General features: G+C 33.1%; 1 protein-coding gene across 3 annotated transcripts in view; it reads right to left on the reverse strand.

The window, feature by feature from the left end:
* frc (fringe connection) overlaps positions 1-22,122 on the reverse strand; it is a 31,458-nt gene that overhangs the window by 3,643 nt on the left and 5,693 nt on the right. Inside the window, exons 3-4 of one of the 3 annotated variants that reach the window (XR_005867538.2) lie at positions 10,804-10,862; positions 8,724-10,736 (exon numbers count right to left, since the gene is read on the reverse strand). The gene's annotated coding sequence lies outside the window, so the exon portion shown is untranslated. Of the gene's footprint in view, positions 1-29; positions 10,863-22,122 lie in introns of those variants that run through there. The other 2 variants (XR_011782713.1, XM_071892144.1) reach the window with 2 other exon arrangements.

Below are 22,122 nucleotides of genomic sequence, written 5' to 3' on the forward strand. Positions count from 1 at the left end.
GGACTATATCACTAGAAATTTGTTTTTACCTTGTCACTTGGTCGAACAGGGATTTTCTTGATAAGTTTTTTCCGCACCGGCGACTCCACTGTAGTGCCATGTAGCGCATCCTCAACGATGTACTCAGCAACCAGCCTTCTCAATTCTCCTGGACTTCTTCACTACTAGACTGGAGAAATTTAACTTTTATTGTTTTAATTCGCTTGCAACACCATCTTCCACCGACCCATTGGCGAGAGGTCGTTTATCCATGAGCACACGGTTACCGTACACTCTCTCAAGGTATTTCTTCAGGTTACATGTGCTATTTTAAGCCGTTGACAGTTCCGTTGGTCTGTCAACAAACGTTGTATCCGTACGGGAAAAATATTATAAAATTATATTTTATATCATAGCGTCGCTATACATTTGTAATTCCGTTCTATACTAGCTATCTTAGAAACAGACACTAAAATTTTACAATAAGAATCTGCTCAACCTGAATCTAAAAACCTCTACGACATCTGTTACTTCTCTTACCTCTTTCTGTTTCTACCCTTTAAGAGTCAAGACGTATAAATCGTTAAATTAAATCATCATCAGTGAAGACATTTGACACACACTCAAAATTTGATGAATTTTATACATTAACGGATTATGTCGATTAACAACTGGCTATTCGGATAGAAATCCGGAAGTTAAGCGCATGGAGGTAGTGCCACAACTATCGACTCGTAACTGCAATTCAAGGATTTTAGATTTTCTTCTTAACCCATTATGGGGGCCTATGAGGGGATAAGTGACATTTTTAGAAAGTTATCTGCGATCCCTACATCTGGTGATCTTTTATATGATGTAGCAAGCAAGGAAGGAAACAAATATGTTTTTGAAGACATGGCCGTGTTCTTGGAACACTTTTCTTTTCGTGAAAGGCTTACTTTTTACTCGGTGCAATGCCCGAGTCGTGACATCATTGTTTAAGCAATCTTAGCGTTGAAACAACTTAACCTGCATTTAAATTCAGAAATCGAGATTCAAATCGGTTTGAAAGCTTATAGAACACAGAAAGCCCAAGTATTGACATAATGGATGAGGAGAACTAGTTCAAAGCATATCCGGGTCAGGAACTAAAACAAACTCACACAATGTTAAAATGATCCAGAAACAACCAGCTTATGGCTATAGGTCATTTGGACATACCCATAAGCCAATATTTATATTGTATATCAACACCATGGTAAACACGATCTCTAATAGTGTAAAGCGTAGGTTTACCATACATTGTATGATGCAAATTCTTACATGAAATTAGAATGGATATTTATTTAGGATAAGAAATAACTGCCAAATGGGTCCCTGCATAAAATAAATTAAAATGATTACACATCTTCATTCATCTAAAACAGTTGAAACCGTCAACACCCCCCTATTTAATAGTCCATTGGTCCATTATGGGATTTATGTTCTAATTTGTGGGATGCAATGAGATATTCAAGTACTAGGTATGTGCCAATGAAATGAGACATTCGGCTATTGGTCCATAGGTGTCACCAGTTAGACATTATAAAGCAGATCAAAAATCTAAATGCTCATTTTGACATGTGTCAACAATATTTAAATCATTGTTTCAATAGTTTTATTCAATTAAATGGCAACGCACCACTGCAGTGCTCTATAGCCACACACCAGCTTGTTGAATCGTACAACTGGGAACCTCATTCTCAAGTGGCTTACTCACCAGACCTGGAGCCGTCCGAATATCCCTTGTTTGCATAGATGGGCCACGCACTCAATGATTCACGCTTCGATTTTCCCGCTGAAGCCAAAAAATGGATCGATGGTTGGTTTGCAGCCAAAGACAAACAACTTTTTTTTTTGGAAAGGCGTACATAAATTGTCTGAAAGATGTGTGACTAGTGAATGCACATACTTTTAAAATTAAATTTGTATTTATTTTTTCACAATAAACATTCAATTTGTTTAAAAAATGTCTCATTTCATAGGGGCATACCTGATATATTAGATATAATTTAGAGCCTTCAATCAATTCATGTTACCTTAATTGACTACGTTTTTAACCCTCAAATGTAATTTATCATATTAATTGGCTTCGATAAATATTAAATCGGAGTTGTTATAAGAATAAAACGAGTTTATACAGCAGAGCTTTACTCAAAAAGAAATAATATTATATGTGTTTTTTCAATATTATTTATAAATAAATTATGGTTGTTGACTATTACAATTAGACACATTTTTATTAACATTCTAAGCTTTATTAGTTATTATATTAATTCTATCCAACAGCATTTCTTCCGCGTTCTAAGTCAATATTCGACCTTTCCACCTTGAAGTGACACTTTGTTTTGTGGTAGAAGAAGAACAAGAGATGGTTAGCAATTTTTGTAAATATTCAAAATAGGCCCTCAAGAAACATATAGATTTATTGGCAAAGCATTAAAAAACCTTTCAAATAGTTCATGAGCGAAGGGAAAGTATCAAGTTTTTTCTTGAAAACTTTATAAATGAACATTGTATTGGTATTCGTGGAAGTTGACCTGCTCATTCAGTCTTCAAGGCTGTTCCTTTTCCAAGTCATTGGAATAAAGAGATAATATACCAAGAATAAGTTTAATTCTCCCAGGATGCTGCTTAAGAAATAAATTGTAATAAAAATAAATCTATAAAGCATTGAAACTAATTTTTTTTTTTTTTTTTTAAAGATTGGAGATAAAAAATAAAAATCATTTAGATTGTGTTAAAATGAAAAAGAGTCTAGAAAACACAAGTCAGTGATGGTTTAGATAATATTGACAAAGTTCAATTGTTCAAAATGGACTTTTTTGGAGGCTACGTACTTTTCATATACATCTATTCTATTCATTGAGAGGATACTCACTTCCTAAATTGATATAAAAATATTTCACTTTTTGTCGAAGATGAAAGAACAGTTACATCTCACATATAAAGTTATACCTTTTAATTTAATTTAAAAAAATTATATATTCTTACTTCCTGTCTACCTTTTACAGGAAACTTTCAAGAAAGGTTCTAATTGTACTGCATCACTTTTATAGCATGAAATATTAGATTATTGTGTAGCTCCTCAAATTGAAATTCAATGCGACAACTGTGGGTGGGTGATTTCTGTTCATAATATTTATGTCTGCCATTTATTTTTCATTGCAATTCTGAGGTCAGAACAAGAGATGTATTATCATTTTCCTTTTACCATACATTGTAATAAAGGGGGAAGAGGATAAAATCTTTGCTCATTTTCTAGTAGATAATCATTTTAAGTTCCCTGTTGATCGAAGCTTTAGAAGGATTTCCAAATCTTTTAAAAATTAGCAAAGTATTTAGTCATTTGATGACTTAACTAAAGGGGAAAATATAATAATGACAACTATATTATAATATACTATATATTATAAATATTTTAAAACACTCGTGTATAGCTTCACAATGTATAAAACTCCACCTGTGTATTTTTCTTTCCTTGAACTTAAGACATACAAAATATGATGGGCTTTTGTAAGGGCAACATTAATTTTTTGACTGTCAGACCCATTGAGAAAGGTTAAAAAGTCATCTCTCAGGAGCTTGCACAAAAAGGAGTTATTTAAAACTGACAGTATAATCAATTTTACAATAAGATTTGTTTGGTAGTCTCCATTATGCTGCAAAAAGGGCATATTCTACGTTTATCTTTATAAAATTAAGTTCCAACTTCCAGGATACCAGATATTTTACGATAAATAAACCATTTTTCTACCGAAGTCAGAAGTTTAATACTAATTTCGTGTGTGTTTCTTTTGATTTTTCTTCGTTTCAGATATACAATAAAAGGGTTTAGTGTAGGGGATTGAGTACACTTCCTCAACAACGATACTGAAATCGTAGCTAACACAATTTGAACGGTATAATTGGTCTTTGAACTTCAATTTTCTCGGGAAATATACATTTATAGTGTCGTAAAGCTATTTTGTTTATAAAAGATGGGAATATAGCAGTGTCAACAACAATACACATATCATGGGTTCAAACTTCTATTGAATATAAAGATTCCTTCGCCGGCATTTCCCATTCCAAAGATAGTTCATAACACTTGATGATTTCTTTTGAGCCTTCGCAGGTCCCTCTGGTCTTGCGGAGTACGTGGAAAATGTCTTTAAAATTTTGACACTCCCTTGCAGGGATTACTTTTATAATTTTGGCCTTGTTTAAAAATAAACTTCCTCTGATTAGCGCTCCAAAAATGATCATTATTCCAAAGTTGACATATCTAAAAGAGATTCAATGACCTCCATATAGCTGAAAAATCGTTAACTGAGAGGCCACCAAATTTCTTGCTGTTGCGTCTTCTTTTTGAGGATAAATCTCTTTTTTTTACTTAATTGGAAAAAATTACTTTCAATATCACAAATTTTCGTTAAAATATCAGCTTGAAAGGGAGTAAAACGTAAAATATGTATAACTTTATGTACAATGTGGGTATCTCTTGCTACTGCCTTATCCCACATATTTAAGTAAATTAATTAAAAATGTTTACAGCATTCATCAGTTTAAAAATGATATTATCCTGATTTATTTCATTATTTTTTTGTGCTATCCATGACCTTAGCAGTTTATTTTCCCAGTTTATTACAAAGGGGTCATTTTTTTTGAAAAAGGTATTTGTATGAACTTCAAACTTCCGTCTTTTCTGCATTAATTTCAAGTCCAGAGCTTAAAGAGAATGTTTTAAGGTTTTTGTAACAATTTTATAAGATATTAAAGTCTGAAGTGGATTACCAGTAAAAATTAAAGTCAAGTCCTCGACATAACATAATTTTAAAATAGAAGATGAAGAATTAAAACCATTGATTTTTTCATTTTAATAGATATTTGGTATCAAAAGGTCGATGCATAAAATAATAAGTATTGCAGAAGAAGGGTTTCCTTGGGGTACGCCTCTTTTGTTGTAAAATAAGCAACTTTGTTTTCCATATTGCAACCACGTTTATGTTTTTGACAGTATAATACCAATAATTTCAATAATGAATTCTCCAAACCCCTTCCTGTAAAGCCTCTGGATTATATATTTGTGAGGTAGGACATCAAATGTTTTAGCGAATACAATTGCCATTAGCGATATATTATTTCAGATTCTAGTAGGGTTTGTTTAGAAAAAGGCACATTTTCCATTATTTTACATTTAATGAAGCCACACTGGGTAGAAGGCACAACTTTTTTTTATCACTTTACTAAAGTTACTAGCAACAATATAGGAAAAGATTTTTTATATTGCATTTTGCATTGTTGAAGGATGCAGGTTATCAAAATATCTAGGACCTTCTTGGCTTATGAAGTTAGAACAATTTATCTGTCATATGTAAAACTAGGAAATAGTATGATAAGTCTTCAATGTTGATAAATTAGGCATTACTCTATACAAGAAGTCTTTTTCTCTTAACATAAGATCAAGCTGTTTTTTTTCTTGTATAGTCCTTTATTCATTAGCTATGTTCTCCAAAGTATTTAGACGTCCAATTAATTCTTGTGATCTTCCGAATCAAGCTTTTCGACATTTAAAAAAAACATTTTCTCAAACTCAGAAAAAATATCTACTTTATTGTGTATAATTGCCTTCGTGCATTCAATTATTTTACATTTTCGTTATTAACACAAGTGTCATCTAATAAGATAGAATCTTTCTTCCATGATTGTATATTTTAATCTCCTTTGAAGAAGTGTCAATTTGGACAGAAATCCCTATATGGTTAGATTGTTGTGTTTCTAGCACCCTGTATACTTAAATTATTCTTTTAAGAAATTTTTGAATAGAACAAGATCTATACGAGATGATACTGCCTTTAAAAATTTGTCTAAGGAGAAGAAAGGAAGTTTTTAATTCCCGATTTGGCTACCATGGCCAAGAAACCCATAGGATGCAATGATTGAATAAAGAGCTTTAGTAGCTCTAGAATTACAGTTTCGAGTACGCGTTGTTGAATCCCTAGAGACTTTGAGCTTGATATTAAAATACCCTGCTATTATAGTAGGTCTGCTTTATATTATGGATATGAGTTTGGAATCAAAAAATTCAGGATTCTCATTATTCGGACAATATATTTCTATATCAATTTGAGTGTCCAAAAATTTACATGGTGCCTTTATGAAGTTACTGTCTTTGTTCTAAAATTCTACATTTGGAGACCTGATATTTTTGATCAAAATAGTGACTGCTCTTTTTGAATTGACTAAGTCAATATTTAAAGATGTAAAATAATCTGGTAAAACAAAACTAAACTCGTATTGAATTTTACTACACGTATAGAAACCAATTTTTTACTTCGGGAATTAATACCTGCATTAGTTATAATAAGGAAAAGGATCAAAAGGCGTGTGGCAAGGATATCTAAAGAAAAAATATGAACTCTTAGGGATGAATGCAGATCCAATGAATTGCAATCCAGGTGGAGGGGATTTATTTCTGTAAAAATTAAAAAGAAAACTGTAATAAGTTTCTCGATTTTCATGTCTTCTTCAGCTTCTGGAGACATGAAGAAAAGCCAGTCCCTCTCCTTCAGTGGTTATCCATAGTCTTTCTTAACCCTTTTCTCGAACATGCCGCGTAGCTCCGATAACTCCTGGCAACCCAAGAAGAGGTGAGAGGATGTTTCTACTTTGTCTTTTCAAAAAAAAAAATTATCCTACCACGGTGTATTTGGAATTTGTAAAGAGAGAGCCCGTCGCTCTCCTGTCGGTATTAAAACAGCTTCTTATATGAGTTTATGAAGGGTCTATTTAAGACATGTTTTACGTTATTGAGAACGGAGTCGTCAAAAGCACCATCACAATTAGGTAGCCGTTTCTTCAACGTCCCTGCTATTACCATTTTAAGCGATCTGACGGGAACATTTATAATAGCTCCGATACCAGGAATGTATGGTTTCCAACAGCTTTGTTCATCTTTAAAGCTCTGTCAAAGCTTCAATGCGTTACCTCTTTCTGGGAAATTGTACGACGTGAAAGTTGGTTTTCTATGTTGTCTAAGTTGTCCGAAATTAATTGTAAGAAAAGTAGATAGACTCGTTTTTACAAATGTAATTTTTCTGCTAAATGGGCAGCGGTTACTCCATTGTATGTGAATTTTTTATTTTAACAAGTAATTTGAATAATTATGTACGTGTTTGTTTTAGCTCTCTCAATATTTTTATATTCTTTATTAAAATGGTTTTTGGTGTTTTATGTTTCAGAGAAATACAAATGGGATGATGGGCTATAATTGAGGGCAATAATTTTAAACAAGAATGGTTATATATGATTTTTATATTGCATTCCCTCTTAATTTATTTATGTTATGAATGTTTGTTATAAATTTTTTTTAAATAAAGCCCATAAAAAAATAGTTAGTTATAGGAAATCATCATTTGGGAAAATCATGAACTATCATACACGAACAAAAGATTTCTTAAAAAGTTATAAAAAAATCCTACTTAGATCATTTCATCTAGTTCTTTCACAGGTTACCGATTTTCCCATATTTTATTATTTATATGAACTTATTTTCTTATTTATTGATAATAATTATGTTCGTCTGTTTTGGTAAAGAATAGATAATAGTAATAGAAGGGGATAAATGAAACTATACATAGATAGTTTCATTTAGGTATTTGACAAGTTTTCGATACATAATGTAATGAGAGTAATCTAAAAGTGTATATATTTATCATTAATGGTTGGGAGAATCTATGGTTTATTTTGTCCTTGAATAAGGCTGAATATTTCTAAATTCAATTAAGCTAACAGTGTGATGAAGGAGTGCCCAAAATATCCGTCCAACTCAGGTGAAGGCTTCTCCTAATAAAAACAAAATATATATAGTTTTGAATGAAGTCAAAAATGGTTCATGAATCATGGGTTTACTGCCATAACATTGAACAACGAAAATGATCGAATAATGGGCATCCTTTCCTAAAGATTCTTCTCCAAGGGGACCCATCAATTGAGGTGTTTGAATACCATAACACTGAATATGTTTTGTAAATTCATTCCTCCACAGAAGCTTACAGAGTTGAGAAAAAATCTAATAAGAGCCTCAGTTGCTCCAGTCAGACTTCTCCCATTTGATTTTAAAAGTCAAATTAGTGGCTGATGACGTTTAATAATGATGTAATTTATGTTATAATGTTTTCTTTATAAAAATGTCCCTAAAATGAAAGACGCTGAAAAGAAGGTCACCCAAATAAATATTTTCTCAAATGAATATTGCTAAGATGATACTTGTTGAAATAAATGTAGCTCAAATGAACCGACACGGGGTTTTCCGTATCATTGTGTGATATACAGATCCAATTCTACAAAATGGAAATGACTTCCATAAAATTATATAATTTAAACAAATGTTTAGAATTTTTTTTCACAAAAAATCAAATCTATAAAGTAGAATAATAAAGTAATTCGTAAAATTTAATGACGAAGGTTTTTTTTTCTCCTTCCATTCTCTCGCATAGACTATATTACAATATAAAACTATAATAGAAAAACCAGTATAAACAATTTATTTATACTAACAAGTATAAAGTATAACCTTCGATGGCTTCAAACAGGAATAGTGGAATATTTACATACTTTACTACATCTGGACGAACAGAAGAACAAACAGTTTTGTCAAAGTACATATATAACCACGTTCACAGCTTTAAGTCTTATGGTAGGATTGAAGGGGATAACAATAATAAAAAAATAATCAGAGGAAGTAACAAAAAGATTAAACAATTATATAATTTATTACTTAAGTAGTCGTTTTTACCCTCACTTATTTACTGGTTCCTTTATGTACATTGTAAATATATATATTAGAATAAAGTAATTCGTAATCAGTTGTAGATGGGAATCTAATGTAATAAGACCTTTAATCATTGTCTATTATCCTTGATTTGGTATTCCTGTGTTTTCCTTTGGGAATCCCTCATGCTCCTTCGTGTGTCACTAGCGTGCCTGCTTCCTTTTTGAGCTTACCCCATTCGGCGACGATAATTATAATTAATAAGTGGTTTATTACTCCTACATAGGTAAATAGTAAATACTCGAATTAGGGAACGGATTCAAGGTTGAAGGAGAGTTTGGGGTAGAAAGAGGGATTGAGTTAGAAAAGAGTTTGAGCTTGAAGAGCGTTACATAATATTCTTATGTAAAAAGTTCATTTTGCTCTAACAATTGAACAAAAGAACTACATATATTTCTAAATATTATTTTTTATCATTCTCATAGAAGAACTTCTTTACATAAATAGTTTTGAGTGTTCTTAAGATTTCAAATACAGTATCAAGGGACATAGCCCGATTTGGAAGTGTTTCATTGTATCTTTTCAGTCGTTAGACAAAGCTTGTCATGGAAAATATATAAATATCTGTGTGACGTTGGATCTTTGACTATAGGATCTGCATTTCTGGATGTTTTGTATCTTTTCCTTCTGTTATCCACCTTTGCCCTACCTGCAAGGTTGTGTTAAAGACTTTATCCACAATTAGTTCTGTGTGTCAATAGTTAGTGAGGGGTTTTCTCTTCTTTTCTAATATTAATATCCTTATTATATTTCTTGTCTATTTATTGAGGAGGAAAGTAGTGATAGACAATTATTATCAATGAGAATCCTACTGGCCGACCTCCTGACAACATCGTCACTTTAATTAAGACTAAAATGTCGTATGCAAAAGCTTTAACAAAAAGCGAGAAGAATATTAACGATGTCGTCAAAAGAGTTCATCTAAGCTCTACGTTTATGTGGGAAACGTTTATTATCTCCTTAACTGAAGAAGATAACGATCGTATATCTATTAATGTTAAAATGAAACCTGTAGAAGTGTACAATGCTGCTGTTCATTTTGGTTTTACGGAGGATGAAATACCCGATACTCAAGCACGCTGTATGCATGAAGATAAAAGACATATTATTGAACTCGATATCAGGAAAAAATATAAAATTACTGCGGTCAACAACTTTAAAAGGGTTGATTAAAAAAACTTGGGGCATAGATAGGGTGATTTTCTGAAGTCATTAATTGTTACCCAGAACCTAACTTGGATGATAATGAGGCTGAAAAAAAGCTCAGAAACTACAAGACATCCAATCTTCAATTTTCATTTCTCTCCGTCCTGCATATTTGGCTTGATAACAAAGCGACGTATAAAATGAATCAAAATTTTCATTCTCCCCTTGTTTTCTTTTCACTAATTTGAGTCGTTCCAAAGCGATATTTGTGTGATTTCGTAGGTAAACTCCTATCTGTTCGATAATCAATTTCACCATCTGACCGTTGTCTTTTATTTCAAAAGACATTGCATCTTCAATTTTATTAAGCATGTCTGGACCACCAAATGATTTAAACCCTCCTTTATTTTAATATCATCTTGGTCAGTCATTCCCATTGAAATCACATAATTATTCCATGATGCCTTCGAATTAATAAAATCTTGATATTCTATACCATCATCTTATTGAAGTGGTGGATTTATGTGAATTTTGACTTCCTTATAAATAGTAGAAGATCGTTGTATCTTTTGATTTTTACCATGGCCATTATGATCATTCATCATTTTTTCTATGAGTTGACGTTGTTCTTCGTCCCTTCTGATGGTGTCGTCCCGGGTTCGTTTCTGTTCTTCCATAAGCATTTTAACCAATATCATTGTTGAATCTTCATATTGACATTTGACATCTGTTCCATTCTTCTGATTTGATCTTTTTTAGTAGGCATCTTGCGTTGTAACTTTTCCACGCAATTTATGATCGTCACTTTTAATTAAATAATTACTTAATTTAATTTTCTTTCTTACTTTAGGGTTCCACGTATTCTTAGTTAGCACTCAAATGCAACATACTGTGTTCCGATCACCTACAATGAATTGAACTCTCATTATACAACTAACTTTATTCTAGAATAATACATATGTAAATCACACAAAATATTTTATATTTACATGAAGATAATACATCTTAGATAAACTAGTGCGATGCATATCTAATATCAAACCAGATATAACTAAGGAAGAGTGTTAAAATCAAATTCTATTTGAGCTCTAATTTTCGAATGCAAAAACATATTCTAAGCACCCCAGATAATTTATAATTTTCGATCCCCCCCCAAAAAAAAGCAGACAAAAAAACCGAAATGACTTTTTTTATAAATGCTCATTTAATTAAATTTTACCATGATTTTTTTTTTTCGCCATATTGATCAAGTTTTTATACCTTTGGTGATAAATTTAATATATTCCATGAATAATTAGTTAATTTGTACTTCAGAGGTCACGCCACCGGTAGGCCAACTTCGTTAAAAATTTATACGTATAGGCATGTAATTCTAGACTCATGAAAGACTCACGCTTTCTTTTCACGTTGCAGGAGGGGGGAAGGGTTCAATAATTTATTCATCAGAACAACCAACCTTCTATGTAATTTAAGATGAAGATTATTTGTTTAGTTGCCTCTGTAAAATAAAACCATATAAATAAATCAATAAGGATTTTATATTAGTCTAACTTTTATTATTCCAGAAGAGAACAACCCTCTTTTGGATATCTGTTAATGAATTACATCTTGCAGACGAGTATTCTTTTCATTTAGATTCTCTTAATTAACATTAATTATAAACAAAAAAGATGGGCATCTCGCGATATAGTGCAAAACTCCGTTTTGTCTCAATTTTATTAACAAAATAGCATGCATATGTAAAAAATACAACCGAATGGATCAATAAGATAAAACAATAAAATAACGAAGAACACATAAATAGGGAATTTAAATTTTTATTTGTTCAATTAATACTCAAACAATCGTATTACTATTTTGATACATTTAAACTGCATTGCCTTCTATCAAATAACTAAAAATTAGCTCGTATGTCACACATTCAGTAATTTATTTATTTTTGTAAAGATCCAAGATCGTCAAGAGAGTAATATTCCAATATACTAACAAGCAATTTAGCTGTTTAAAAGAAGATTTCTGAGTCAATAAGTTTGGGAATTACAACGACATTAATATATTCCAATATGAAAATTAAGAAGTCACTAATATGTTTTAAATCACATTGTCAATTAAAAGTTCCCAATAACTACTTATATGTAATACCATAAATGAATAATGACAAGAGAGAAAAGAGTAGTATATCATCGTTGAGAGTCTAAAATAATCTTACACTTATTTTCTAAAGGCAAAATATTCTTACGAGTATTAATAGGAAGTGAAGCTTGAAGTGTTGAAGATGTACAATTATCCGTTACTTGTCCTCCTTTCAAATGTGAATACGTGGAACTTTTTATAAAAATAAGACTAAAATATTAAAAGCTTTATATTAATACAGACATTTTCTATTGGTATAACTGAAACATATTTTGATTTTACCAAAATTTTATATTAATGGATTTGTTATTCACGTTATAATTTCTAACCATTTTCAAAGTTAAAGGTTCAAGCTCACATTATCTACTCTAAACAAGTTCGACAATAAAATTATTTACTACTTTTTTAAGTTCCAATTTGAATCAAGTAGTAGTGTTGACTAGTCTCAAAGATATTCACTGAATGCAAATTTTAATTTATAGGGTTGGAATATTGTCTCAATTGTAGCAAGTGTAAATATCAGGCATAAGATAATTTCATAAAAACCATGGCTGACCATAGATATATATTCTTTGATTTCGGCAAATACATGCCAATCGCGGAATAATTAAGACATTTTAGAAAAGCTAACTCGGACATCTTCAGGTCCCGCACAGTATCAGCGTTATCACCAGTTATGGGTTCAATTCCAATTGTTATTGATGATTGCGCTGAATCGCTTAACAAGGCTATAAACATGGCATTACATATTGGGTGTCAAAAAATAAAAACTGTCAGAACAAAATCAATTCCCTGGTGAACCAAAAATCTTGCCAGCGTAAGGTATAAGCTCAGCAAACTCGAACCAAAGCGTCATCATAGTTCCCACAGAGATGAACACCTTATCGCAAAGAATGTTTATCGTTCAGCACTAAGAAAAGAGCAGAGAGAATCATGGAGGAGTTTCTGCAGCAAAGCGGAATGTATAAAAGATATTGCTAAACTTATAAGATTTCAAAAAACGACGTACAACTCTATTGGTCTTCTTAAACCCGATCAGGGCTACATGCAATCACCTGCTGAATCACTAAAAATACTGATGGAAACTCATTTCCCACAATGTAGACTCAGTACGTCTTCTGGAACATTCATGCAAGTAAATGGTTTGAATATTGACTTCTTGGATAGCAAGCAAGGTCAGGAAATCCTTTAACTCCTTTGGCTCATACAAAAGCTTGGGACAGGATGAACTGAAACCAGTTGTACTGCAACAACATTGGGATAGCATCATCGCCTATATCTGAGGACTTTATAAGGTCATCTTCATCACTGATTATACACCAAGATGCTGTAGAGAAATGAAAGTAACTTTTCTGCCAAAACCAGGTAAAAAAGATTACTGCCTCGCCAAATTGTTCAGAACAAGAACTATATCCGACTTTATGCTGAAAGGACTTGCGCGGATTTGACACTAGGAAGTTAAAGAAATCATTCGTACACCCCACTCACAACATGCCTATTTCACAAGTGACCGATACTATTGAAAAATACATCTATCAACAACAATGCAAACTTGTTTTCAGTTTTGATTGCACAGGTGCATTTGATTCAGCTGATGCAGAAATGGAAAAACTCGGTCTCCAGAGTATTCAGATCCTGGTATAAAAATTTAATAAGTAACCTACGATCACAGCTAAGCTTAAACGTGAAGAAGTTTATGTCAATCCAACCCGTGGGAACCCATAAGGGGCGTTCTATCTCCGGTCGTTTGGAATTTGATTATGGATAGATTACCTAATACATTTAAAAAAGGAACAATCAAGGTCGTTGGCTATGCAGACGAGATCCTCCTTTTAATTAGTGGAAAACATCCCCACACCCTAGTCAATGCAATGCAAAGGGTAATCAATACTGTTATTGAATGGGGAGAAGAAAATAATCCTACCTTTAACCCATCAAAACCAAGAGCTATTGTCTTTTCGAAAGCTTATAAACTTAGATCAAAATACCTCCACAATTAGAAATGGATGGCAAAGTGTTGGAATATGTCACACATATGAAGTACCTAGATGAGACTTTTGATCAAGGACTCACCTGGAAAGACCGTTTGAAATATAAAACCTTCAAGTGTTCTCAGATTTGGAATATGGCCAAGGCAATCATAGAACTAAAATTTGGACTGACCACAGACAAGGTTCTTTGGTTTTATGAAGTTATGCTCAGACCTGTTATCTCCTATGGGTGTCTAGTATGGGGGCATGCAATCACTACAAAGTAAAGTGCAAGGAAAATGTTAAACACCAATTAAAGGAAAACACACTTAGGAATGACTCCTAAATTTCGATCGACACCAACCGCAGGAGTGGAGGCAGCTTTGGGTATTACTCCTATGAACATATACATTAAGGAACAGGAAACGAAATCAAGATAAAGAACAACGCATTTCTTACGCGATATCTGGGATGGAATAGGTAATCTTCCAAAACGTCGTGGGCATCGGTTCAATAGTAATAAATACCTATACAAGTTGGAATGGATCAACCAAGTGACTACATAAAAAGTAATCGTATTTGGATAAATAATATTCAGATTAAGAATCCTGACGCAATCATCAACACAAATGGTTCTAAGGACGAAGATATCAACTCTGGCACTGGATGAACCTTCACCAAAGGTGATGCATCAATTTGTCATTCAATGTTATCATTGAATAAAGACGCTTCTTTGTTTCAAGCAGAGGGGTTCGCCTTAACACAAGGTGTAGAAGCTCTTCTCAAGTACGAAAAAACACTAAACAATGTAATAATAAGATCAAACTCCCTATCAGACAAACACATACCATGTTTAATAAGCCGAAGTCGAAGTGTATTAAGCTCGGAAGAGAAAAATTGTGACTCATTGTACAAGCCTACACTGAAAATGGCCCTTTTCTAGCCCACCTAAGCAAGTGTAAGGACACAAGCTCAACGTGTAATGTATGTATGGAAGAAATGCAAAGTGCATACCGTCTCATCAATAGATGTCCTGCTCTATCTTACGAGAGACATCAATCAATGAATGAAGAAAACGAAGACATTTGTATTTTAAAATGTAAAATTTTATACTGGTTTCTCCTTAAATTTGCAGAGTCCCAAGTTTTATCCCCATAATCAACTGTTTGTTGTGAGCTATTTTCTCTCAGGCATTATACGTTTCTCACAACGTTTCTAGTGAAAGATTATGGTTAAAATAAAAATGTTTTTTCGCTGTCTTTTTTAAAACCAGATATTCTGTTTTTCCTTCTTTTAAATATGTATATATATTTAGAATTTGTGGGACCTTAAAGGAGAAGCATGGACAGCTAAGATATTCCTTAAGACTATGAACGGAATCACCCAAGTTTAATCCCTATCACGGTGTCACTCCCAAACTGTATTTAGTTCAAAAAGGAACGCAAATATAGACATAAACGATCCAAAAATATAAGGAGTAAATACTATCAGAAATAATTTCAAATATATGTGATATTACAAGATTAAGATCTGTAGTCATAAAACCTCTACAGCGATAAACACATCCGGGTATTCAGACAGAAAATATAACGAAATCAGATAATATCAATTTGAGCCGTGAATATCTGGAGAAACAACGATCAAACGTAGGTTCAAAGTTGACCAAAGTACCATGAGAAAACCTTCAGAGGACCTAGTGAAGCACCCCGGAGGAGTCCATGTCTTTTCCCAAGGATCTGTAAACTAATTGCTTAAATATCTCAATGTTGTGTTGTGTCAATCCTTATTTATTCGGTCAAGTACAGTCCTAGGACTGTTTGTCCTGCAAGCTGTCCGTACTAAAACTGATTAAAAAAAAAAAAATTAAGTTAAGTGACGTCATCAAGCACCAGACTTTATAAGTTATTGCACTGATAAGTAGGACTAGATTGGACCGGACTGAGCTGGATTACAGTCTTCAGTCCCGAATAAGAAAAGACAAAACACTATCTAAATTTACTCGACATCAATGTATTTTATAAGAATAACTTTAATTCATTTACATCTATGTATAAAATTTTTAAAGGCTATCTTTTTTATCATTCTACAAATACGATATAAGTTATTTTCACTGTTGAAAAGTGAATTAATTAGTTTGGAAGCCTTATGCCCCATTGAACTCTTAAAAAAGTAATAGATTTATATTTCTGTATGCATAAAACTTTTAAAAATGAAAAATACTCAGCTGCTTCATTATTTAGTTACTAATAATTTATAACTCTTTCGGCTTTATGTATTAATATAGTGAAGACGTGTCTGTCTTCCTCTCTTCATAAAAAAATTAGTAAAAGTTGGAATAGATTTTGTTTTTAATATCAAAAACCTTCTCTATTCCTTTGTGAAACAATAGGTGCTTGTTTAAACGCATTTTGGAAGTGCTGATCCTAGATATTAATTAGTGATTTTCATCATCTGGAGATCGTGAATGAAGAACTCATTTCCTTCTTGCTTCTTTGTTTCTGTTCCTCCATCTTTTTTCTTCAATCGCTCTCCTTCTACATTAAGCATCTTTCACCTGAGCGCAACACTAAAATAGCCTTGAAGACCCACACCTTCTTTCTTTTATAAATTATCAGACAATAATGAACGAATCTTCAAGTGGGAATAAATCACAATTTAACTATCTTGACTCTTAAAAAGAGATCTTGCTGCAATAACAATAAAGAGTAAAATTATAATTGATCTTAAGTCAGTAGATGGAGATAGTTTGCCAATGCACGCTACAGACATAGAAGTAGAAAATTTAATCTTTCGAACGCTCAAACTTTATTATTTTATTCTTCAAGGAAGCCATGTAAACCCAGGCTCTCAAAGTATTGTATTTATTTTAGAATAAAGATCTTGACATTGGAGTGGCTTTCTCTCGTGTCGAAGATAAACTTATTATAAGAAAGTGCGGGAGAAAATTGTAATCACATAAACATAAATGTTTGGAATCTGAAAGCTCTAAAGAAGGATACGTCCGGTAATCCAATAATACATGTGAGAAAAAAATAACAATCCATTCTCCTCATGAAGATGTGAAGGAAGATGAAATAGATTTTTTTTTTGAAAAGTATGGAGCTATCGTCAACCATGCTAAAGGTAGTGTCTTTATGGATGGTACACAAAAAGTTCTTAGAAATGGGAAATTTAATTTATGCTTGACCCTTAAACTTGAATTGCCAGGTTTCTTACCAATACCAGGGTTCAAGACAAGAATTTGCTATACTGAGCTCCCTAAAAACTTGTACAAAATGTTACAAGACTGGATATTTTGCTAAAACTTGTTCAAATATTTTTTTTAAAGATGGGCTGAGCTTTTAAAACAACTTGATTAGAAAGAAACCCTTATATAAAAAAAATATCTGTGAAGCCAATAGAAAAAATATCAAAATATAAAGAGAGTTCTGTGTTGTAACCTAGAATATGACTTTATTTGACTTAATTATACAACAAGTAAGATCCAACTAAAGAATCTTTATATACATAAATACTTTTGCAACAAACGCAATATCAACAACATAAATAAGATCAACAACTACAAATGATAGATATGTAATTATATTACCACATTCTCGTCCCCTTAATTTAATACGTCACAGTGTCTATTGTTTTATTTTTATTTAATTATCAATTCCCAAAAAGGAGGGATACCGTCTATCTCTATTAGATCTCCTGAGCTCCGTATTATTATTCTCCACAACAGTGCTCAATGGTTCTGTTGTCATCTACTTCTTTTAATGTATTCTCATCTCCTCTATCTACTACTTCTGATCCTGGAGGTAAATGCTTTAGCGACACTGTTGTTTCTCTTCCATTTTCGAAGAAGACATTAGCATACGTAGAAATTTAATTCTATTAAGTCAACCTCTTCAACTAAAGGATCGTTCATATTGTTTCTCATATAATTTTTAAGGAGTACAATCTCTGCTTCTAATAGCCATGTCGGAATTGTCTAATGTAGGCCCATCTTCTGTTGACAACGATACATCCTTTCGTGCGGAGTCTGATTAGTAGCAGACCAAAGTCAGCCTCTTATAGATCTTAGAACTTCATTGAGTACTAATTCCCATTCTTCTATTGCCAGCTCCCCAGGCTTGCGAGCTAATGCCACAGCTTTCCAAACAATGCCGTTATATCGTTCTACCTGTCTGTTCTTCTGAGGATTGTAAGGCGTTGTACGACTTCTAGGACTCCTCTTACAGTTAGATAAGTCTTTCGACATAAAAGCAGACCCTCAATCCGAGTGAATATATTCCGGCAACCTGAAAATGGCACCAAAATCCCAAAGACATTTAATCACTGATTTAGAGGAGAGGTCTACACATGGATAAGCGAAAGGAAATCTGGAATATTCATCTACTAAGGTAAGGATATATTTATTTGTGCTATTTGAAGGTAAGGGTCCCTTAAAATCAAGGCTCACCCTTTCAAGAGGCTTAGTAGCTTTAATTAATTTCTTACCGTCATTCCTTATAAATTAAGGTTTCAGTTCTCAGCATTCCTCGCAAGTGGAGCTCACCTTCTTGACATCTTCAATGGAAAATGGGAGATTATAGAATCTAACGTATTGGAATATTCGTGTAATCCCAGGATGGCATAATTTCTTATGAATACTCAGCAGTTTATCAGATAAGGTATCAAACATTATTCCACACATTCTTGAAAATTGATCTGTAACCACATTTTTGCCTCCATGTCTATATTGGATGTCGAAAGAAAAACACGACAATTCCAATCTCCATCTAGAAATTTTCTCATTTTTGATATTAAGAGAATGTTTTTGGTTGAACACGAAACTCAAAGCTTTCTGATCTGTAAGAAGCGAGAATTGTTTTCTTATTAGAAAATGCCTCAAAGTTCGTAAAACTTCTACAATTGCATAAGCTTCCTTTTCTTCTGCAGAATGATGTCTTTCAGACTTATTCAACGATCTCGAAAAGAAAGCAACCGGGTTTCCACATTGACTCAAGAAGGTCCCAATGGGACTCTCCGAAGCATCCGTCTCTACTGTTAATCTTTCCATTGGATCAATAACCATGATGACTACATTTCCAATGTCTTTCTTCATTTTTGCAAAAGCCTCTTTCGATTCTGCATTCCAAGGGTAATCTTGAGGGCGTACCATAGACTGTAACATCTTTGAGAAAGAGGGTATCCATCGAAAGAACCCCAAAAATACGTTGTAACTCTTTCTCATTCCTACGTTCTGGAATTCTCATAAGTGACTCCAGTCCATCTGGATCCGGTTTCATCATACCATTTTCTATCGGACATCCCAAAAGATTTATTTTTGCAGTTGAATATTCGCATTTACTCTAATTTATTGTCAACCCATACTTATCTACCGCTTTCATGAAAGATTTTAAATTCTTATCGTGCTCATTTGGATATTTTCCACAGATAGTAACATCATCAATATATGCATACGTCTTTATCAGATACTCTTCGCCTATTATGAAATCTATTACACGTTGAAAACTAGAAACTTCATTAGTGACCCCAAATGGTTTACGATGAAATTGATATAATCGACCAAAGGCTTCAAAAGCAGTATATTCTATTTCACTTTCTTTAATCCCAACCTGATGATAAGCAATTTTAATATCCAACGTTGTGAAAACTTTGTTAACGGCCACTTTATGCAGTACTTCTTCAATTTGTGGAAGATGATTGGCATCTAACAAGGTAAATATATGGATAGTTTGTCAATAGTCCATTGCCATTCCTTTTTTTCCTTCTATCATTTTCAGTTATCAGCACTTGGGCCCTCCATGATGACGTACTGGGCTCCATAATTTCCTCGTCCATTAATCTCTTCACTTCTTGATGATTAAACTCTCTATCCTCTTCTGAATGTTTTCGTGACTTTGCTATGATAGGGTTAACATCCAGAAGAAGGTTTCTAAATAATAGAGGCAAAGAAATATCCTTGATACACATCAAATTGCTCACTGAGAAAGGCTCCCTCTTTCCTCCCAAGGTATGTGCGTTCCTGAATGAAGGCCTAAAAATCCAATCCCATGATCCCGTCAGTACATAATTCTGAAAGAACACACAACTTAACATGATCATAGAACTCTGCATTATGTGTAACCTGCACATGAACTAGACTCGAGATATTACTTCGAAACACATTAGAAGCCATACCAACTAATTTTCTGACTTTTTCATTTTTAGATTCATCTCTCTGACTTTACTGAGACTAATAAAACTGTCAGAGCTTTCAGAATCTATAAGAGCATTTACTCCGATACCATTAACACAAATCTTGACCATTGATTTTTCCAATTTTCTTAAGGATGTAGAAGCTTCAACCTGTACATTCAGTTCAGCCTATCGTGTCACATGGTTGTAAATTTGAATACCAGATTTGCACATACAAGCAAATGTCCTAGTTTATTGCACTTCCTACAAGTAGCATTCCTAGCAGGGCAGTTGGGACTGACATGCCTTCCATTCCCACAGAAGAAACAACGATCCTTTGTAGCCATAATTGTATCACTGTTTGTCGACGCCTTTGATTGAAAACTTTTCCCTTGGGAATTTATTCATGCTTTATCTTCTGAAGTTCGGGAGTATCGATGGAGAAATATGGAGAACTTTCCCGGAAATTAACTCTTGGCAAAATTAATCCCATCCCCAAGAAAGAAAATGGTACTAAATTTGAACATTGGAAGCCTTTTACTATTTTAAATGAAACATAGATAATTCTGGCGGGAGTCACTACAAAATAAGTAGAAGTTATCCTCGACACCAAGATTGGCACCATCAAAAGGATTTTGTAAGAAACCAAAAAATTAAATACATTTCTCGAAACATAAGAGTATCCCTCGATTCCGTAATTGATCAAAATAAATTTGGAGCTATCATTGCCGTAGAATTTCATAAGGCGTTTGATTCCATAAAACACAATCACATTCTTAGGGCAGTTGAAAAGTTTATCCCAGAACGCTTCTTTAATCCAGTAAAAGCTTTGTTTCATAATGAATCATCCACTATTAATATCGACGGTCACGCTGGTGAACCAATTAATCTCTAGATAAGCTGTAGACAAGGATGTCATGCGTCACTTTTACTTTTTATTTCGGCAATCGAAGAATTTTGTAAGTCCCTACAAAGAAAATATGGAGGTTTTGGAATTTGTTTCAACACCAATAACCATTTACTGGATGCGTATGCCGATGATATTACCCTATTTGTTGAAGCAAACTCAGATGAACAACTAATCTGGAGAATTGAAGTGCTTCTGAATGCATTTGGGAAATAATCAGACATATCTGCCAAAAAAATTAAAAAAGATAAGACAGCCATCCTCCCGATTGGTTTGTGGTCTCCGGATAGATCAACTTGAATTAAAGAATGTCCCATTTCTGACAAAATTGTAGTTTTAGACATTGAATTGTAGAGAGACGGCGAAACACAAGCTAACTGGATGTCACTAAATTCTACAACATACAAAAAAGTAAAAGAATGGAGAATTTTTAATATTCTCAGACGGATTGATTTTTACAATATCCACATTGTTCCCATGGTGTTATACAAAGCTCATTCGTTACCCATCTTAGCTGAAAAAGCAATTACGGAAGAAAATGTGTGGCTAAAATTTTCTAGACCAAAAAAAGTGGCCTCTTGTTCTATCTTCACATATGATAATCTATAGGACTATATCAATAAGTTTTGCAGATATGACAAAGTTTCTGAACCTGATAATATAAAAGGAAAAATATATACTTTATGTACTGAGTATATTATTCCCATTTACTTAGGTTTTTATTTTAGATGGAATAGAGGGGTATGTTTCCCTCAGCTCTAACTCGAGGTAGGATTTCCCTTATCTCCAAAAAAGATAATGAGACATCACTTAGTCATTGGAGGGCTTTGACAATACATAATGAATCATGTAAAACTTTAACAGATGTTTTAGCAAAACAAATCGAGCCTATACTTAACACTAAGTTCGGTTCAAAACAAAAAGGTTGTTTTTAAAAAACGGCATATTGCCGATATTTTCCGAAATATTCAGACAACTATTAATTC

The sequence above is a fragment of the Lepeophtheirus salmonis genome, chromosome 12 (assembly GCF_016086655.4).
Source record: "Lepeophtheirus salmonis chromosome 12, UVic_Lsal_1.4, whole genome shotgun sequence".
Classification (NCBI taxonomy): Eukaryota; Metazoa; Arthropoda; class Copepoda; order Siphonostomatoida; family Caligidae; genus Lepeophtheirus; species Lepeophtheirus salmonis.